This window comes from Lissotriton helveticus, chromosome 6, assembly GCF_964261635.1.
Source record: "Lissotriton helveticus chromosome 6, aLisHel1.1, whole genome shotgun sequence".
Lineage (NCBI taxonomy): Eukaryota > Metazoa > Chordata > Amphibia > Caudata > Salamandridae > Lissotriton > Lissotriton helveticus.
Genome location: NC_136067.1, coordinates 1,191,527,893 through 1,191,549,006, shown reverse-complemented (window position 1 = coordinate 1,191,549,006; position 21,114 = coordinate 1,191,527,893).

The window sequence follows — 21,114 nt, the reverse complement described above, 5'->3', positions numbered from 1 at the left end:
ATGGCCCACTGCAGCCGTGATGTGGCGAGGGGGCTGGTCACAGTGACCAGTACACTAGAAGTGCTACAAACTGACAAGGCAGCCACTACAGGTGATGGAGGTGAAAGTGAAGAGGCTACTAGCCGCAGTAGCATCACGCCCCCTCCCACAGAGTCCAGGAGGTACAGCGAATGGCACAGCGCTGCCACAGGACAGACTGGCAGTGAGGACAATGGGGCCAAGGAACGCAGCAGTGCAGCGCATGAGCACAGGAAGTGATGCCAGACATCATATAGTACACCAAAATGGGTGATGTAACCCGTTTTTGTTTTGGAAACTGCATTTGAATTGGGCCTGGTATGTGCCGCCTTTCATGACGTGCACCTCCACTTTTGTGGAGGCATGGGAACCTGCTTTTTAGAAGTCCAGAGGTGCGCTCCACAACGTTGCTCGTGCTTTTATGTGCCACATTGTATCTTCTCTCACTTGGGGTGGAAGGGTTGAGGTATGGAGTTAGGATAAATGCCCGCACGGCATATGCGCTGTCACCTAAATGTGAAAGGAAGGGCCATTAATAAGAGTGACCAACACAATCATCCAAGGTATACATCAGGGTGTGTCACATTGATTTACCTAGCAGGTATTCTTCTTCATATTCACCACCAGCCAGATGTGTGTAGATCCCACTGTTCCTGAATATGTAGGAGTCATGGGTACTCCCGGGAAATTTGGCCACGATGTCAGCGATGATGTTGCCGCATCACATATCACCTGCAAGTTGATGGAATGCGTAGATTTGCGGTTCTGGTATATGTATCCTATAGCTGCAGGTGGGCAGATTGGTATGTGGGTCCCATCAATGCACCCTATTACATGTGGGAACTGTGCCTTTTGGTAGAAATCCAGCTTTGTCTTCTGCAGTTCCGCCTGTGTGCTGGGGAAGCGTATGTAGCGATGCATTCTCTGCATCATGGCATCCAAGAAGGAGTTGCAGAAACGGGACAGGCAACTCTGTGACACCACACCTGCCACAGCTATCACCCCCTGGTAACTTCCTGATGCAAGTAGGTGCAGGCTACAGAGCACCTGTACATGTGTTGGTATGGCGTGCGCCCTTGGTGTCTGACGCTCCAGGAGTGGGTGCAGGTCCCGTATCAGGTCTAGGATGGTTTGGGGGTGTAGCCTGTACCGCTCATGTATTTCAGCCTCAGTCCTTTGGAACAGTGTAACACAGTCTGTACACGCGCTCATCCCATCTCCAGATCCTCAGTCCTGCTGCTCGCAAACGTAGCCGCCTTGCTATTACGTAGAGGGCTGCCATTGTGTTCACACTGTTGCATTTTGGGGCTGTTTATATGCAGTGCATCTGATTACCACCTGCTTTGAGTCGGTGGTAATTAGCGACTCTTAAATCCCGAAAAATCGTAAATTCGGTATTAGACTTTTTGTAAATCGCATTTGCGATTACTTAACAATTTCTTATTTACCGATTCGGTATTTAGGGGTTTCGGTGTTTGCTAATCGCTAAATAAGGAATCGGTAACTGGTTTTCCGATTTTTTACCGATTCCTTATTTGCAATGGCGTTCGGTATTACCTACATCGCACATGGCTAAATACCGGTCGGTAACGCTGAAATTTACCGAATTTCGGCATTACCGACCAGTATTTAGCCACCTACATCTGGCCCATAGTTCCTCCATTGTAGATGCTGATGATCCTGGGGGTCCTTTGGCCGGGCCCTTATGTTTCCCTATGATGCTTGGGCAGGGGCTCACAACAAATTAAGAGCTAAACAGACTAGGTCAAAGTACCATAATCAATGCCCAAGCGGGTTGTGGAACCTTCTCCTACCCGCTGGAGCTGGGAGACGTTAGTAATGTCCCTCGTGGGCCCTTATTAGCATCTCCCCCCTTCGAGACCTCTGCCAATGGGGCTGCACAGTTGCACTCCAAAGTACTCCTGGCTCCAACTGAAATTCTGAGCACAAGCGCCAAGAAAGGTGACCCAGCCCAGCCTCCTCTAGGCTCCAACAGGCGCGGACGGGCCCACCCTTGGCCCAGGCTTCACCAGGGCCTGTCCCTCGCTGTAGGAGACAAACAGCACTTTCCAGCACACGCGGGTGTGCACCCAGGCTCCTCCTCTTCTCCTCCATGCAGGGTTTTTCTGGGACACAGAGTCCGAGTCCCTTGCCAGCCGTTATGAATCGAGCGTCCAGTGCTGCACGAGGCAAACAGCCCTTTTCAGCATGCACGGCGCAGGCGTGCATCCAGGCTCCTCTTCCTCTTCTCCTTGCACGATTGTTCTGGGACACCGAGTTCAAGTCTCTTGCAAGCATTATGAATCAAGAAACAGGGGAAGGCAGGGGTTTAAAGGTCAGGAAGGGGAGGACAGAGACCTGCAGGGAAGGCCTTGCACTGGACAGACTGGGGGCTTATTTACAAGCCCCTTGCGTCACCCGTGCGTCTCTTTTCCCATATTAAAAATTATGGAAAATTGGCACAAGGGGCTTGTAAATAAGCCCCTGGGTTTTTGGCTTGCTGCACATGACAAACCGGATGATGCTAGGTTTTTACTGCAGGGGTTTACGTGCAGTTTCAGACTGAAGTACTAGGGCCCAAGAGTGAGACACTGGACAGATAATTTGAAATCTGCCAGTGAGCCCAAGCAGGCAGTGCAGGACAAGTTGGTAAAAGAAATTCAAGAAGGAGGGATGGCAGGGCCTTTTGACAATTGGCCAATGGATGACTTGATCATGTCCCCCATCGGTGTGGTTTCAAAGAAGGAACCAAGCCAGTTCAGATTAATTCAACACTTCCCTTGGCCGGAGGGCCAGTCAGTGGGTGACTTTATTCCTCAGAAGCAAGTCACTGTCACAAACTCATCGGTAGATGTGACCTTATCTCTTGTTGAAAAAGTAGGACGGGGTCGCTTATGGCAAAGAGCGACATTAGGTCTGCCTTCCATTTGTTGCCAGTACACCCGCCGGCTTTTAGCTGTTGGGGATCCAGTTTGAGGGCAAATGGTATGTGTATAAAGCCCGACCTATGGGCTGCTCCATCTCTTGTGCCCTGTTTGAATGCTTCAGCACCTTTTTAAAAAGGCTGTTTATCTGATGCACAGGTCATGAAAATACAACACATTACCTAGATGACTTATTTTTGTGGGGAACCCCTGTTCCATTGACTGCCAGCATGAACTGTCAAGTTTTCAGGAACTCTTGGGGGACATTGGGGTGCCATTGGCACCAGAAAAGACAGTAAGGCCTTGCACAGTTATCCCATTTCTTAGAATCGAAATGGACTCTGGTTTAATGGAAGCCAGGTTGCCTGAAGATAAGCAATGACCATGCAACAGTTGCTGGATCGATGTTAGTTAAAAACAAAGTCACAGTCAGGTGGAAGTTTTGTTGGGGCATTTGAATTTTACATGCCGGGTGGTAAGAGGGGGTAGGATCTTTTGTAGGAGACTGAGTTTGGCTATTTTGAGGCTCCCATAGCCACATCATCACGTACAATTGTCAGCTAGGGTTAAGGAAGATAGAGTATATGGAGAGATTTTCTGCACTTCTTTAATGGGATTCCATTAACATCAATGGCAGAAGTGGACGGGACGTTCACATTTTTTCAGGTGCATCAGGAGATATTAGTTTTGGCCTATACTTGCCTATAAATGGCCACAAGCTTCGAAACATGGTAGCAGCAGCATTGCCTTTTCGGAATTTATCCCCTTGCTTGTGGCAGATATGCTGTGGAGAGACCAGTTTAGAGCACAAGAAGGTTCTGTTTAGAGTGGACAATTTGTCAGTAGTGCAGGTAGTTAACAGGCAGTCAGCAAGGGAGGCCCAGGTCTTGACGTTGCTGAGGGTCTTTGTGATGAAGTACCTACAGCTGAATATAGTATTTAGAGCTGGGCATATGCCAGGTGTGGAAAATGACATTGTGGATGCTTTGTCTCGTACACAGTGGGAGAGATTCAATGGGCTGGACACGGAGGTGGACAGTGTCAGGACCAGAATGGCGCAATACTTATGGACTGTAGGAGAAAAAGGATGCTTCAGTTGGTAGAGGATTTGTTAGCTGTATCTACAAGAGCACACAACAAGATGATGAATGGAGTGCTGAAACTTTTTAATCACTAACCGCCAGTCAAGAGATTTGAGTTGAATCCATCATTCTTTAGCTCACTATGCCACCTCAGTTCAAAGCCAGCCAAATGCAAATCAGTCTTGACCCTGCTTCTCATGGGAACAGTCCAGTCCAAACTGCCAGGCCAGGTCCGCATTGGACTTGAATGAAGCATTGTGGTACTGGTTTCAGGGTTTCACCGCTCATCAGCCAGGCTAGCTTGAATCCAGTGGCACATCAAGCAAGGGGCCATGTCTAGGCACACCCTTGGCCACTTAGAGTAAACATAGAAAATACAACAAGATGATGGACGGAGTGCTGAATCCTTTCAATCACTCACCTCCAGTCAAAAGATCTGGGTTAAATCCATTGACCAAGGGTATACCCAGATGTGGGTCCCTTGCTTGCTGTGCCACTGGATTCAATCTAACCTGGCTGATGAAAGGGGATACCCTGAAACCGGTTGTAGGATGCTTGTTTCTGGTCCAGGGAGGACCTGGCCTGGAAGTGTGGCAAGGACTGCCTCCATGAAGAGCAGGGTCAAGATTGATTTACATATGGCTGGATGCAAACTGGGGTGCCATAGTGAGCAAAAGAACAATCAATTAAATCCAGATATCTTGACTGGGGGTGAGTGATTGAAAAGTTTCAACACTGTCCATTATCTTGCTGTGTTTGGTATCTACAAGAACAACATACTCCCTGGTTTGGGGCGAGTTCTTGTCAGGGCGAGGCACAAAGTAGATCAGATTCTTGGGCTAGATTGGAGGATGTGGTTCAATTTATCATGAGATTGATAGAGAAAGGCCAGTCCAGGGTGACAATTTCTGGTAAGTTAGCGGGTATTGCATACATGGGAAAGCTGTGGTGGAGCTAGACACCTTCTGCAGGCAAGCTGGGGAAAATGAGTTTGGAACAGTGGTCAAGAGAGCAGGGTCAGTCGGGTAACTAGAGAAGGCCTTTGACTTAGTATACCTTGGGTACGGTGCTTTTAGGGTTTCTGGGTGTTTGCAGCTCAGACAGTGATGCAGTTCTGTTTACCACAATTATGTCATGGATGTTCTTCGGCGTTCCGAGTCTCTGAGCTGTTCGGAGGTAAGGGTGGTTACTTTCGGAAGTAGAGAAGGGACAAATATTTGCCTTCATAACTCAAAGCCTGATCGTAGGGGTCAGGTAGGAGCGTTTTATTACCCGTATACCCTGGGGCTAAGTTCTGCCCGGTACGATGGGGTCTGTCATTAAAGCGGTGGGCTGTCCCAGGGAATGAGAAGGTCTTTAAGCACTTGAACAGGAAGTCAATCTCTGCTTTCCAGCTGTTGGCAATATTGTACAAGACAGTGCATTGGTTTAGATGCTTGGGCTTCGGGAAACATTATTTCAGAATCGGGTTGGCCACAGGGTTGGAGTAAGGAACTGATACTGGGTTTGGGGTGATGGTTATCCATCTGCTTCCAGCGTTATGTTCAAGAGGGGGAAGAGAGCTGCTGACATGTGTACAGGTTGTCCTCTTTTGTTTTTGCTTTTTCGAGGTCGGTTTGACTATCTGGATTGTGGGGCACTCCTTCATAAAGAGCTCACAAGTTGAATTTGGGGTTTAATGTTGGCATTTACAATATTTCTTGGCACAGGAAAAGAGGGATGAGGTGGAACGAGTTATTCCCTTGTTTGAGCAGATTGTTGGTAGGTGGCAAGTGTCCAGATATCTTACTCTTACATCTAGGAGAGAACGATTTGGTGGCACGGAAAGGACTAGCATTGTTAAAAGATTTGAAAGAGGACTTGAGGAGATCAGCAGATGTTGGATAGTTCCCATCTCATCCGGACAAAGTTCATTCCTGGGAGAGTCTGGCAAGGATCTCACTGCCCAGCAGCAATAGATAGGGCCAGGAAAAAGATCAACAAGGAGATGCAGGCTTTTTTTAGGGACGCAGGCATAGGTAGGGTAGCACATACAGCCTTGTGTTTTAAAGACGTCAAATTTTTCAGAGCAAACAGTGTACATTTGTCCTTTATGGGCATGGAGTTAAATCTAGTACAGTTGAAACTGGAGTTGGTTATCACCTAGACAGAAGGAGCACGGGGGCAGAAAAAAGGCAAGGTGTACCTCCCCTTTACTGGGTGGCTGTTGGCAGAGAAGTGGTCATTGTTTAACAAAGTCTATTCTTGTTGACAGCGCCAATTCAGGCTAAAAGGGAACGGATAGATAAATTCACAACTGAATGTCCCAAGAAGTTCAAGGCTATGTAGGATGTCTACTTGAGTTGGGGATAATAGTTGTAGGAATGTGGTTGGGGAGTTTGAAGGTCACAGTTGCAGTTTAACAGATCTGGAGTAGGTACACTATTACTGTGTCAAGTTGTTGCGGGGGAGGGAGATTTTGGCAGACGGAGTAGCTTCACTTAAGTGAGAGAAGTTGTATAGTGATGTTTTAGTTTCATAAGGCAAAGGCCCAGGTTGTTTTTGTGATGTGCAGCTGTTTCAATAAAGTGGCCTTTTTCACACAATCCTTGCTTCAGTGGTCACTGCTGCCCTCCCTCTTCCCCAAGTGAACTGTTCGGCAGAGAAATTTTATACGGAGCGCTGAACCTTAAAAGCAAGTTTCAAAGCTACTGTGTCAGAGTCTGATAAATTGTCTGCATTCATCACTGTGGCCACCATTTACTCTGGTGAGCGCTTATTGGGATGTTGCCATTAAATACATCTTCTGTAAACGTACCATATAGTTGCATTGTTTAAAATTATCAAGCCATGCTCACAGAGAACTCATCTGCGGTGGGTGCACCTGTGTTCTTCTTATATTTGAATCTTCAAGAGCTGTGAGCATGCATGACTTCAGCCTCATCATGTGTGACACATTTCCAGGCACTCAGTTATTGTCCCAACAACCTGTGCTTCTCCCACATTACACTGCAGTGAGTGTGAATTTAGAAGATGGCAGGCATCTTTATTTGGGATCATTTTAATCGGAAGCTATACTATACATCTCTGTACCAGGATTTCAAGTGGAGCAGTTGATTTCTTCAACAATATTTGTTTGTGTGCATAATATACCAGGAATGCACAATTTATTAGCACAGTTTTCGAATATTCTCACATTTTCTTAATTAGGATTTTTATTTTTTTATTTTTGCCACTTGTTTGATTTATTTGGCTGTATTGAATTTGACTAATAGTGTATCTCCACCCCCTGGTGAACCATACACTGGCATGGGAATTGTAGAAATTTCAAGGGGTGTCTAGCTTTAGATAAAATTTGTGTTAGAAGTAGAAAAAGAACTGGCATTTTGGCAGAGTGTGTAAAACTAGCCTATCCAACAAGATTGTCTCACATGTGATTATCATGAGGAGGATTTTATGATTCAAAATTCTATTTTATGTGTAAAAGACAATCTTTGCAAAGGTTTTCACAAATGTATCTTGTTTATTGATGGAAAATTATTATTGATGATGGGAGAATCTTGCACTTGGTATAGCATCATTGGAAAATCATTATTTCATGAGCTGTGGGATGACAAGAAATTAAAGTACCCTGATGTACAAGTAGAAGGTTAATCGAGTCAAAAAGTTGATTTAGAGAGATATATTTGGTTAGATTTGGAATTTGAAGGGAGAGGAAAAAGGTATAAAATGTATGTGGCAACTAAAGGCAATGCCATGAATCACTGACAAAATAAGTGTGGACAAAATATTGTGGTCCCAAAATATTGGGACATAAATATCAATGTCAAAAATATCGACATCCTATCTACATATTGGTAAGTACTAAAATATCAAGAAAAAAATATAGTTAAAAATGTCGAAGTAAAAAATATTGTTTTTTTAAATGTATAAAAAATAATGTAAAATAAATTAAATAATACATTTAACTTAAAAAATATTTAACATTATTAGAAAATGGTAACAATTATAAATACATGTAATGAATGTAACAATAAATTAAACAGACATATAAAATGTAATATATATTTACTTAATAATTAATAAGTATTTTATAAAGTTGCAACTATATTAAAAATAATATAAATAATATAAATATATAAATAATATAAATATATAAATATATATATATATAATATATATATATATATATATATATATATATATATATATATATATATATATATATATATATATATATATATATATATTCACTGAAAAAAACCATAGGTTTCACACCAGTTATAGTTAGCTGGAAATTTTACTCGCATAAAAACTTTGAAATTCCCACGTTATAGTTAGTTGGACTCACTATAACTTGCGCGTGCAATGCACTGCTGATGACGTCACATATTACATCACTCATGACATGGTCAGTGACATCACTCATGACATCACTGATGACACCATCCAGTGAATGAGTGTCTTTCTGAAAAATAAATATGTGTTATATATGTATATGTAAAAGTTGATGGAAGAATAAATGTTTAAATAAGTGTTTACATGGATGTTTTTTTAAAAAAAATTATTGGTTAACTGGCTTATTAAGTGTATCTTAGGCAATACATATATTAGTGAGTACTGTTTAAATATTTAAATATAAGGATTAGTGTTTCACTTTGTGTATAAGTGGCTGCATGGGTTGGTGAGTAGCTACATGTGTATGTATATGGGTTATTAGATGTTTGTTTTAATATCATTATGAGTGTCTATATGGTTTGGTGGGGGTATTACTTAGCACATAGATGCATGAGTGACTGACTCTCTGCTTGTATGTGTTTTGAAGACAGCATATGTGCAGGACTGTATGGGTGGATGAGTGTGTATATGTGTATGTTAGTGAGTGAATGATTGTCTTACTAGTGTCTATCAGTAACTACATATGTTTTAATCTAGTATATGTGAATAATGATGTATATAAGTGAGTATATGTGAGAGTAAGAGATTGTAAGAGTTCCTGTTTAAATAAGTATGTGTTTCTATAAGTGATTGTTTTAAAGAATAAATATGTGTAAATTTCCTTAGAAGTAAGGTGGGAGTGTGTATATAGCTCTATATGCAAATAAATGGATGTTCAATAGTTTATTTGCATGTGTGAGTATGTGTGTGAGTAACTTTTGGATGACTGTCGGTGTGTAACAGGATGTATAGGTGTATCACTACATATGATGAGTGAGTATATGTATGAGTGACTATATAGAACTGTTTGTGAATGAGTGGATGTGTATATAGATGGTGGAATTACTGAATTGGTTGTTGTAACTGATATGGGTATCTCCATTTTTTTGAAAATGTTAGTTTCTATTTTTGAATATGTGTTTCAAGGGTTAGATTACAGTGAAAGGAGGTCTGTCACTCTGTCACAAGGATGGTGTCATGAGTGATGTCACTGACCATGTCATGAGTGATGTAATATGTGACGTCATCAGCAGTGCATTGCACGCGCAAGTTATAGTGAGTCCAACTAACTATAACGTGGGAATTTCAACGGTTTTATGCGAGTAAAATTTCCAGCTAACTATAACTGGTGTGAAACCTATGTTTTTTTCAGTGAATTTAAAAGGTTTTTTAAATGCTAATTCCTAACTATAACTGGTGTGAAACCTATGGTTTTTTCAGTGAATTTCATAGGTTTTTTAATAGCTAATTTCTATAGCTATGAAATGTAATATCTTTTATAATGAATCCTATATTGTATATTTATGTAATACTATTTTTTTAATGTTTATTTATTTATTTATTTTTTGCCCCGGGGCGCGTACCGATGCGCTCACCGGTAAGCGCAGTGTTATGGCACGCCCCGGTGCGCGTACCGGTGAGCGTCCCGTTAGCGCCATTGCCGAGAGTGATGTCAAGATAAAGAGAGCTAGAGGGAGCAACACAGAGGGACTGTGTATTAGATAGTAAGACAGAGAGAAGGTGTAATAGGGTGTAAGTGAGAAAAGAAAAATGAATAAGGAAGCAAAACAAGGGAAGAGAGAGGAAGAAAACTAAAGCAGAGGTACTGGGAGAATGTGAGTGGGTGTTGAAAGTAAAGGGAAGGACAGTAAAGGATGGGGAATGAGGGGTAGTGACGGAACCGGAGTAAAGGAACAACGGTGAGGGAGGGTTAGAAAAGAGCAGTGACTAAGTAAAGAGGGGTGAAAGAGGGTGGATAAAAGTGAATAAGGGTAAGACATGGGGAGTGACAGAGAGAAAGGAGAAAGAGAGTAAAGGAAGGAGTGACTGAAAGGGAGTGAGTGAAGCAGCAAAGAAAGGTAAGTGAGGGAGTGTGGGTGAGTTGTAGGGAGTGAGCATGACGAAAGAGTATTGACAAAATGAGGGGACAGAGACAGCGACTGTAAGAGAGACAGAGGGAGGGAACGGAAGTGAGGAACTGTGAGGACAGACGGACTGAGAGAAGGAGTGACAGGAGTGAAGTAAATGATTAAGGGAAAGGGAATGAGTGAGGGAGCAAAGGAAGGGAACAGAGGGTAAGGGAAGTAAAGCAGGGGGACTGAAAGAAGTTGAATGTGGGAGGGGACTTAGGGACAGGGGAGTAAACATGGAGGATAAGAATAAGTGAGGGAAGCAGAGTAAGGAAACAGAAGTGAGGTAGGGTGAGAGAATAATAGTGAGGTTAAAGCAAAGGGTGATCACAAACTACATTTTTTTAGTCACACTTACCATATAATTAATGTAACTTTAATTACGTTTTTTACTACACTTTGTATCTGTGAAAGAGAGAAGAAAAAATAAGTTATAATTAGTAAAATATATATTTTAAAATAAAAGATACAAATAAAGAGGGTAAAAATCATAACAGTGTATTAAGAAATAAAGTACGAGTGAAAGACACAAAGGGAAATAAAGTAATGTAGAAGGACAAAAAGAGGGTAAAAGAAATAGAAGGAGAGCAAATTACTAAGAGTAAGGCATATAGATTCACTGACAGAGAGGAAGAGAAATGAACTGAAGGTAAGATAGATACTAAAAGAATGTGAGTTAGCAAAACTAAATCAGGAAACAGGAGTAAGTAAAAAGAGAATGACTGAGAGGGAAAGGAGTCTGATTAAGGATTCGTTTAGAAGAATGAGGAATGGAAGATAACAGAGTAAGTGAAGGAGAGTCAGAGTGAAGGGATGAAGGGAGAGAGGATAATATAGAAGGATTGAGGGAAAAGGAGTGAGGAAGTTAGTAGACAGAGAGACTAAGGGAAGGACTGAGTGAAGGGGAGTACAATGAGTGAGGAAAGGAAAATGAGTAAGGGAGCAAAAGAAGGAAAGAGAGGAGAAGAAGACTAAAGCAGTGGCACTGAGAGAAAGTGATTCGGTGATGAAAGTAAAGAGAAGGACATTGAAAGATAGGAAATGAGGGGTAGTATTGGAACCGGACTAAAAGAAATGGGGTGCAGAATGATGAGAGAGGAGCAGTAAAGTTGTTGTAAAAGAAATGATAGAAAGTAGATAAACACAAGTGAACATAACACAAGGAGAGTGAGGGACTGAGGACATAGAGGTAGTGAACGGAAAATAGAGAGAAGAGGTCAAAAGAAAGGAGCAAACAAAGATAAGCGAGGGAGAGTGGGTGAGTTATAGTGATAGAGTGCGACAATACTGGTGAGTGAGTAAAGAGGAATTACTAAAAGAGCAAAGGAGGAAAAGACGGAAAAGGAAAGTAAAACAGAGACTGAAAGCTGAAAAGTGGTGCAAGGGAGAGAGTGGATGCAGACAGTTGAAATGGAAATGAGGGGTTGTGAAAGAAGTGGAGTAAACGTATGGGTGTGAAACAGAGTGAGACAAAGGCAGTGTGAGTGAGTAAAGAGCTGAAAGAGAGAGGAAAAAGGAAAGTGAGTGTGAGACAATGTAAATACAATATAAATTACACAATACAAACTATAGAATAATTTGTACAACATGTTAGATAGTTTATTTTTGCTGTTCTCAGAACATATTGAATTTCACTAAAAACAGTGAGTTCAAACTATTCATCATATGACAGCGGGAAAAAAAAACAATCAAAAAGATTGTGTTTAAAAAAAACATATAAACTTACAAATCACATATGTACACTAATCTTTGATTCAATTACATTTCCTTTAGGCCAAATAGTACATCATGAAGGTCCTTTTTTGTTGGAAGGTACTCTGCTGTTCTCTAAAAATTCCATTTCATCGACTCTCTAGAAGAAAAGCTCCAAGAACATCTGAAATATGTTTCAATGTTTTCATATACTCCTCGTGTTCAGTCATGACTCTTTTCTCATTCCTTCACCTTTCCTTAAGGCCAAATAGTGTCAGATGTATCAGTATATTTTCAAATTACTTAAAACAAACTCTAAAATTACCGTTTTCCCGACGTTCTGAAAGAAAGGCTCAAACATTTTCACAATATTTAAATATTCATAATTCCATCTCTGGCTCTCTCATGTTGAACATTTCCTATAATACTGATATCACTTACTATGCGATCCACTTACTGTACCTTTATGAGAACTATAATTTTTATATTATATTCATCACTTTTACTCACAATATAATTTTAAACAGCAGACTAACTTTAATTAACTGCTCCTGTCTTCATAGGGCAATTACCTTTACTTAAATTTTGGTTCTAAAAACACTAGGTATGAATTTTTTAAGTCAAAAGGCAAACGTTGTTTGAAAGTCAAATGAGTGTCATTACAGTTAGTCCAACCTTTTCGACATTTTAAATAACATGTGTAATGCCCTGATGTTGTTGAAGGACTGTCATGATAAATAATAGCTACAGTTGCAAAAGTTCTTCCTGGAATATAAAAATTGAGAAGCCACGAAATTTTTTATAGAAGTTGTCAATTTAGTTCCATCAGGTCTACATCATTGGAACATTAAAATGACATACTGACCATAATTTTGTATAAATAATGTGGACAGCATTGCAGACTTACATTGGGTACATACCATATTGTGATCAGCTGCTTTAACTAGATTATTAAAAGGTACTGATTTGCAGTCTGGTCAAGTCAAATATATAAATCTTTCGGTGTCTATTGTAGTACTACTTGATAAACGACAGTTGTCGCAGTCATGCTGGCATTGATAAGAAAGGCTAAAAAGATTTTTTATATCTACACCTTCATCTTCCAATACATCAAACATATACATTAAAATTTCCTGACAATCTTGTTGAATATTCTGTGAAAATTGATTTTGACCAGAACATATGTCTAGAAGATTTCGAATTTCTGAAACACTTTCTATTTTTGCTCTATCACTGCTACATTTCTCAAACACAGAATTTAATAAACAGCAGAATGTTTGATCCTGATTTTCAACAATCTGTTCTTGTAAATTTTGAAGAAAAAACACAACATTAAGCACTACATTAGCATAGCAGTTGACACCAGAACTGTTTTCGAACTGAAATCCAACAACATCCTCAACAGAATCCTTTTTTATTTCTGCTTACAATTTCATCTACTTTTTGTCTTTCTGCTACTACCTCACTGCAATTATTCTCATTTCTTCTTTTTCAGCCTACCACACGTTTTTCAAACAGAGGATATTGAGGCAAATGTGGAGCATACTCTCTTCTTAACCTATTGTATTCTTTAACACAATCTAGATCTGCACAAATCTTTGTTTCATCACACTCAATCAAGTACAATCCTGATAAAGTTCTGACTCGTGATAATGCCACATATGCCATACCCTCTTTAAACACAGAACTTCCAATGTTCACCAAAGCATTATCTACACTTAAACCTTGAGATTTATGAATTGTCACCGCATATGCCAAACAAACAGGAAACTGTTTTCGGCGAACATATAAGTCTTTCACAAGCAAAAATCTAGCTGAACAACGACAAATTTGTTCTATTTCGTCAATGCCATCAAATTTAATTTTTAAAATTTCAATTCCATCTCTATTTTTGTAATTCACAAAATCAACAACATGACCCATTGCTCCATTTACCAGACCTCTTTCAACATTTAAATTCCTTCTCAAAATGATACGACAATACTCTTCTCTAATGAATCCAATTTTGATTTCAAATTTTCTGACAAAATAATTATTGCTCCCATATGCTCTATTTTATCTATAGCTTCCAGTTTCACAATCTCTTTATTTTCTAACTTTAACATTTTGTTGTTGAAGATGGAACATTCTTGCAGAGTTGGCATCAAACATATCCCAGATTTGTTCTCAGTAATTTTCTTAAAAATATTCTCTAGAAGAATGTTTTCATTTGGATACAAATTTGAAATTAATCGTGCATGTAATGCTTCTTTCCCATGCTCACTTACTTTTCCGATTCTTACATCTTGTAGAATATTTTTATAATCTTCATCCTTTGCCTGTCGCATATTTTGAAGCAGTTCTGCATATTCGAAATTTAACCATATATTAACGTTTCCAATGCTTCCTAGGCACTTCCTGGTATCTTCATGCGTGAGCATTTTAAACACTGGTTGTCCTTTCACTGGAGTCAACTGCAGTAGATCTCCAAAAACAATAATGTGTTTTCCTCCGAATAAGACATCATAGTCTGTTCTAAGAATTTCTTGCATTCTCAAATGCACAAAAGCAAGCATTAGATTTGAGACCATGCTTACTTCATCAATGATAATAAGTTTCATTTTCTTCAGGACTCTGGAAACTTCAGAACTAGCATCTCCAGATAGCTTGTGGTATTGTAATTTGTTATGCTCAACTGGTAGCATCAGTAAACGATGTAAAGTAATCCCTTTAATGTTATGTGCTGCCAGCCCAGTTGGAGCGGTAACAACACAAGACAGCGGTGATTCAGTCCTTTTCTGCAGATAAGTTGCAATTGCTTTAATCAGAAAACTTTTTCCAGTTCCCGCTTCTCCACTCAATTACAGTCGGACAGGCTTAAATGATGTACATGAGCACTCTTTTTTCTCATGACTGAATCCATGTTCAACCTGTTCTGTGACTTCGTCATATATCTGTTTCTGCTCAAGGTTTAGTTGTTTCACCAAATCTTCTAAGTTAACTACATCATCTTGAGCTTGTTCCATGGCTCTTTCCACCTCATCCATGGCAGTGGCAGCTTCATTTTGGATAATTGGTCCTCCTAGTGGATCCTGACTCAATGAAGCAGAACTCTGACTGTCTTGAGAACTGTCTCTAGCAATCTCTACAGCAATTGTGGCTTCTTGCTCTATTTCTTCATTCAACATTTGCAGATAATTTGGAAAAACAGGACATTCTATGGTATCCTTGGTTGCATTAAAAGAATCTTCGTAACAGAGAAAATCTCCAAGTAGTTCCTCTTCTGTACGCCATGGCTTAAAGAGTTGCAAAAGAGCTAAATAGTAAAATTCCCATTTCTCTGGATTTTCGCAACTCAATTTTCGATGATTAATCAAATGGCCTTTTCTCTGTTTCATTAGACATCCTTCACACCCAATGATAGCATATATTCCATTATTGATATCTTCTCTGATGGTCCTCTTATAAATATAGTTTTGCAGAATTTCATACAAACAACTGTTCTCAAGATGACTACTTCTATTTGGATAGTATGTATCCAACATGTTTGTCTTCAAAATATCTGTACTGTTTGTTTCTTTCTCCGCCAAATACTCAATTTCTTGTACAAATTTCAAAACTCGGTTTTGTGTTGCAGCAAGACCTAGACTCACCCAAATAATTGTTCTAGACTTGGCGTAGAGACTTGCTGATGATAACCGATCAGAACATTCATATGCTCCAATTTCTCGATGCGACAACATCTTCAAACTGAAACTGTATAATTTTTTACTTATACTCTTTTCATGTGAAATGTCCTCCCACATTTCCTTCAGTTCTGTCTTTTCTTTTTTTGTGATGTAAGACGTCACATATCGAGCCACAGCTATAGAGTTGTCAGCAACGAACTGAATATCCATGTTAGCATTCCACATAGACAAAATTACTGGGTTGTAGTCGTTGATGTACTTGGACTCTTCGTTTCTTTTTAAATTGTATGTATTTTTGGGTGATTTCCTCGTCACAGTATGTCGCAGAAAAGACATCAAATTATTTACTCTTCCTTTAGAAATCACTGGTCGTGGAAACCCGAAACGACATTTTGTGTAGAACTTGTCCTTGTTTCTGAATTTTCGACGACAGTACTTCCACAACGACGGGATTAAAAGCGTAAAACTTGTTGCCTTAAACTGTTTTCTTCGGTAGTTTTCGGAACAGCACATGTTGAATACTCTTCAATGAAACTCATCACTGTGTCATCCGAATCTGTTCCAAATTTGGGTGCATCTTTAATCCATAACAACATATGTATGTGAGGAGCACCTCTCGCTTGATACTCCTTTCTCCAAAAGAAATCCAAACCCTCTCCAAGGGGAGGATTTTTTTGTTGGTAATGAAAGACATCATAGCTTCAAATCTATGATTGAAATATCTGCATACATTCACTGGATCCAAAGAACACAGTTCTCCAGGTGTTTTGAATTCTATATTTTGTATGTTTGCATTTGCCTCTCGTAGAAATTGAAGTAAGTCGTCCCATGCATACTCAGCACAGCTAAGAGTGAGGAACCATGTAGGAGTTCCTAAGTTTCTTAGCATACATTTCAATTCCCCATGACGACGGTACCAATACTCATTTGTACCACGCTGACATGCCATGAGATTGATTAGATGAGATTCCAAAATATTGTCTTGCAGATTGACTTTCTCCATAAAGTCCCTCGCCGAAACATTTTGCAGATGTGCTCCACTTTTCAGTATATGGTTTACTGCATAAGAAAGCCCAGACAAGTCACTTTCATACAGTAGATGAAACAAATATGGGATGCATTGATGAAACCTTGGATCTTCAGCATATAATCTTAAAGGCCGGTATTCAGATGCAGGAATTTGAAGTGGTCGATCGTCATATCGTCCACCTCGACCTGTTGGAAATAAATGTGGAAAACAACGAGCTTCCAAACTTTCTTCCCATACACTAATGTGACTTCCTTTCGCTGATTTCATTTGAAACAAGTCAATTGCATTCCCCATTACTTCTTTGGAATGCAAAGGATGAACAGTATAATGTTCATATATTTCTTCACTTCTAGACACATCAACTTTTTCAATTTGGCCGGCTGAACAATCACTGTCTTCTTCTGCAGCTGTTTCCTCTGCTCCAACACATACATCTTTGTAGTACTCATTGTTTTTGACTAAATACGTTGCCTTTTTGACTTTCCTAACATCCACTAAATCTTGCCAGATTTTCTTACTCTTTGTCGGAACCCCATTAACTAGAATAACCAGAGGTTCCTCTTCCACTTTCTCTACACCAATTGTATCAATATTTTTCTTGAAATCTAGAGGCAAAAAAAACAACTCTTCCCTTTAATCCGCTCTGTAAATCTAAAGGAGGCAATTTCCCTATCTTAGGCTCCATGCGAACAATAGCCTGAAAAGGATGGACACATTGAATCAAAATAGATTCATATGTATTTAAATCCATCAATTCAGGAGGAATGTCTACCAACTCAAGATTATTATGAACAGCTCTAGAAGGCATTCTGTTTTCATTTAATTTATTATAACAATATTTACAAATACGTTGATCAGAACTCAAATCAAAAGAATTCTCCACCAACAAAAAAGTTGCAAAATTCTTCCATTCACTATTATTTTCCATTTCACTTTCTGCATATAAATCAACTAACCTAGTCTGAATCTTATAATGAGTCCGTTGACAACACACACAAGTAAAATTAGGCCTTTCACTTGAATTCACCTTAAACTTGGTAATTTCCTGGTCAAACTTTTCTGTACTTGAAATCTGTACATTGTCTTCCACATTACCTTCTATTACGGTGTCAATTTCTACACTGTCCTCTTTTTCACCAAAATAACAAATCTCAATTTCTTCACAAATCTTCTTCACATCTAATTCAGTTCCATGCAAAAGAGCACTGTTTAATTGTTTAAGTGCTGAACTTTTTGCATAATACAACCTTCTCACTAATTTCCTCATTTTGTTATGATGCACTGCTAACATCCTAAAATGATGAAAAACACTCTGACAAACTTTTCTAGAAAGACAAGCCAGTGAATGCCCTTGCAAACCTGTATTTTCTCTCACTCTGCAAGGATCTTAGTCTTGCAACATCTTCATTTTCTGTTTTAGACTTTTCTTACTATATGTATGTAAGAAATTACGAAGCAAATCAATTGAATCCTGTCGCACACTACAAATACTACTACACTTCCAAGTGTACACTGGACCCTTAGTACGTCTCCCTAAAACTTCATCAGTTAACACCTCTTCTGCATCTCTAGACACAAGTTTCTCTTTTTCAATCGGACAACCGTCTTTCACCTCATATGCTCGACCACTGGTGTCAACTGCATGCACCAAATCATTCTCCTGGAAGTAACTCTCCTCATTAAAAAATGGCTCACAACTTGAACTATGCATCCATTCTCCAGAAAAAACTTTACAAAAATTAGTCCGATTAATTACTCTTTTGCATCTACTCTTTGATTTGAAAACATCAATTGTCTTGTTAAGTGTCCTAATTCTATTGATTACTAAAATAAATTAAAAAAAATTAAGTTCAAAATCAACAATCTTCTCTACAGTTTTCTTTTTCTTATAAAAAGCAGCTCTCTGTTTACCTTTTTTAATATTTTTTAACAAATTTAAAACCACCCTATTGCGAAACATTCGTTTACGAATGTCCCTAAATTGGTTTTCCCTTCTATTCCTATCCATATTATTCTCTCCTGCTCCAGTAGTAACATTTTTGGGGGGCCTCTCCTTCCTTTTCAAATTTGCTCTCTCCTTCTGTATATTCACATTCTCATCAACATTTTTTTTTGATCTACATATATTCCGAAAGAAAGACTTGGTTGTCTTACCAGGAGCTTTTTTCCTGTTTTTTGAAGTATTTGTTGTAGACGAGTGCTTTAATTCTGTTGCTGTTTTTGATTTTTTCCGCTTGGCATCTTTTTTTCTCCTCTGCCTTGAGGGCATATTAACTTACTATTGAAATCTTGATTTCAATCTGTGTTAAAGAAATAAATAACACATTTTAGACCACTATCACCAAACAACAAAGCAATGACAATAAGCAAACGATATAAACACTAGTTTACAACATATCTAAGTTTATATCACAGCAACTGTGTAACTAAGAGTTAGACAGAGAAAAAGAGCTAGAGTAACTAACACAAAAAGACAGAGAGAGTCAGACAAAAAAACAGGTCGAGTGAGTAAAACATAGAGAAGGACTAAGACAGAAAGAGTGTATAATATGTTGTAAGACAGAAAAAGTATGTAATAGGGAGAGGGAGTCAGTCAAAGAAAGGGACAAAGGGAGTAAGTCAGAAAAAGGATGTAACAGGGTGTAAGACAGAGAGAGGGTGTAAAACGATGTAAAACAGAGAGAGGGTGTTAGAAGATGAGAGAATGTTAAAGACACTAAAACACAGAGAGGCTGTAAAAGGTAGAGAGAGAGAGTAAGTTTGAGAGAGGGTGTAAGAGGAAGTAAATCAGAGAGGATGTAACAAGGAGTAATGAGAGAGGGAATAAATCAGAGAGGGTGTAAGAGAAAGTAAGTCAAAGAGAAAGTGTAAGAGAGTGTAACACAGAGTCAGGATGTAAAAAGGAATGAGTCAGAGAGAGGGTGTTAGAAAGGGACTGATGGAAAAATAGAGTCAGTCAGGAAGAGAATATAAGAGAGACTTATACATTCTTGACAATACTTGGTAAAGAAACCTTGGTGCATAAAAGAATTGTATTTTATAAATGAGCGACGTTTCAGTAGTGTAATGAAATGCTTATACATATGACCTTTTCTCTGTTTTTTAAATGTTATTCTAAAAAAAGATTTCGGGCACATGAAATAGTTTTACATTATTGACAAGGATTAGTTAGTATCTACATGATTTAAAAAATATATTAGCACATTTCACAATCATGTCACCTGTGTTTTCTCAGATTAGTAAGTACATTGTGCACATGAGGTGAGGCCTGTCCAGGGGTGCAGAGGAGGTAAGGCCTGTGTCGAAGAGTGCATTGGACAGGACTCACCTCCTCTGAACCTTGAACAAGCCTCACCTCCTCCGTGCACCCTGGACAGGCCTCAATGTATTGGGTATAATTGATGGTAACAGGATGCAGATAAGGTGAGGCCTAACCAGGAGTGCAGATGAGGTGAGGCCTGTCCTGGGGAGCAGAGGAGGTGAGGCCTGTGTCCAAGAGTACAGTGAACAGGACTTTATAAAGCCTCTCCCCCACTGCACTCTTAGACACAGGCCTCACTTCCTCAGCAACTTTCACAATCATAAAAGCCATTTCGACTTTCCTCATCTCCTCTGCACCTTTCGCAATCATGTCAGGTGCGTTTCCTCATATTATGAATCAAATTGTGTTTTTTTATTGTTGCTTTCTGTTATTTTTTTGTTAATGCTTGGTAAAAAAATTCTGCTGCATAGAGGAATTGTATTTTGTAAAAAAAATGAGGTTTCAGTAGTGAAATGGAATGCTTGTACATATGACCTATGCTCAGTTTTTTTAATGTTAATATAAAAACGATTAAAGGGCAAATGAATGGCTTTAGCATTTTTCAGAAGGATTAGAAAGTGTCTGCATGATTAAATAAATATACCTGCACTTTTCACAAACATGTCAGCTGTGTTTTCTAAGATTAAGAAACAGATTAAACTTTTATATTCTTTCTTTGTGCCATATTTCTTGATAATACTTGATAAAGAAATGTTACTACATAGAGGAATTGTATTTTGTAAACAAATGAGGTTTCATTAGTGCAATGAAATGCTTCTATATATGACCTGTGCTCTGTTTTTTAAATATTAATTAAAAATCGATTTAGGGCACATGAATTGGACCCCTGGACAGACCTCACCTCATGTACACCCCTGGACAGGCCTCACCTCATCTGCACCCTGTTACCATCAATTATACCCAATACATTTAGGCCTGCTTAAAAAACGATTTAGGGTTGCAGATTAAGTAAGGATTGTCCAGGGGTACAGAGGAGGTGAGGCCTTTGTTCAAGAGTGTACTGGAAGAGATGCGTGTCCTGGGGAGCAGAGGTGGTGAATCTTGTGTCTGAG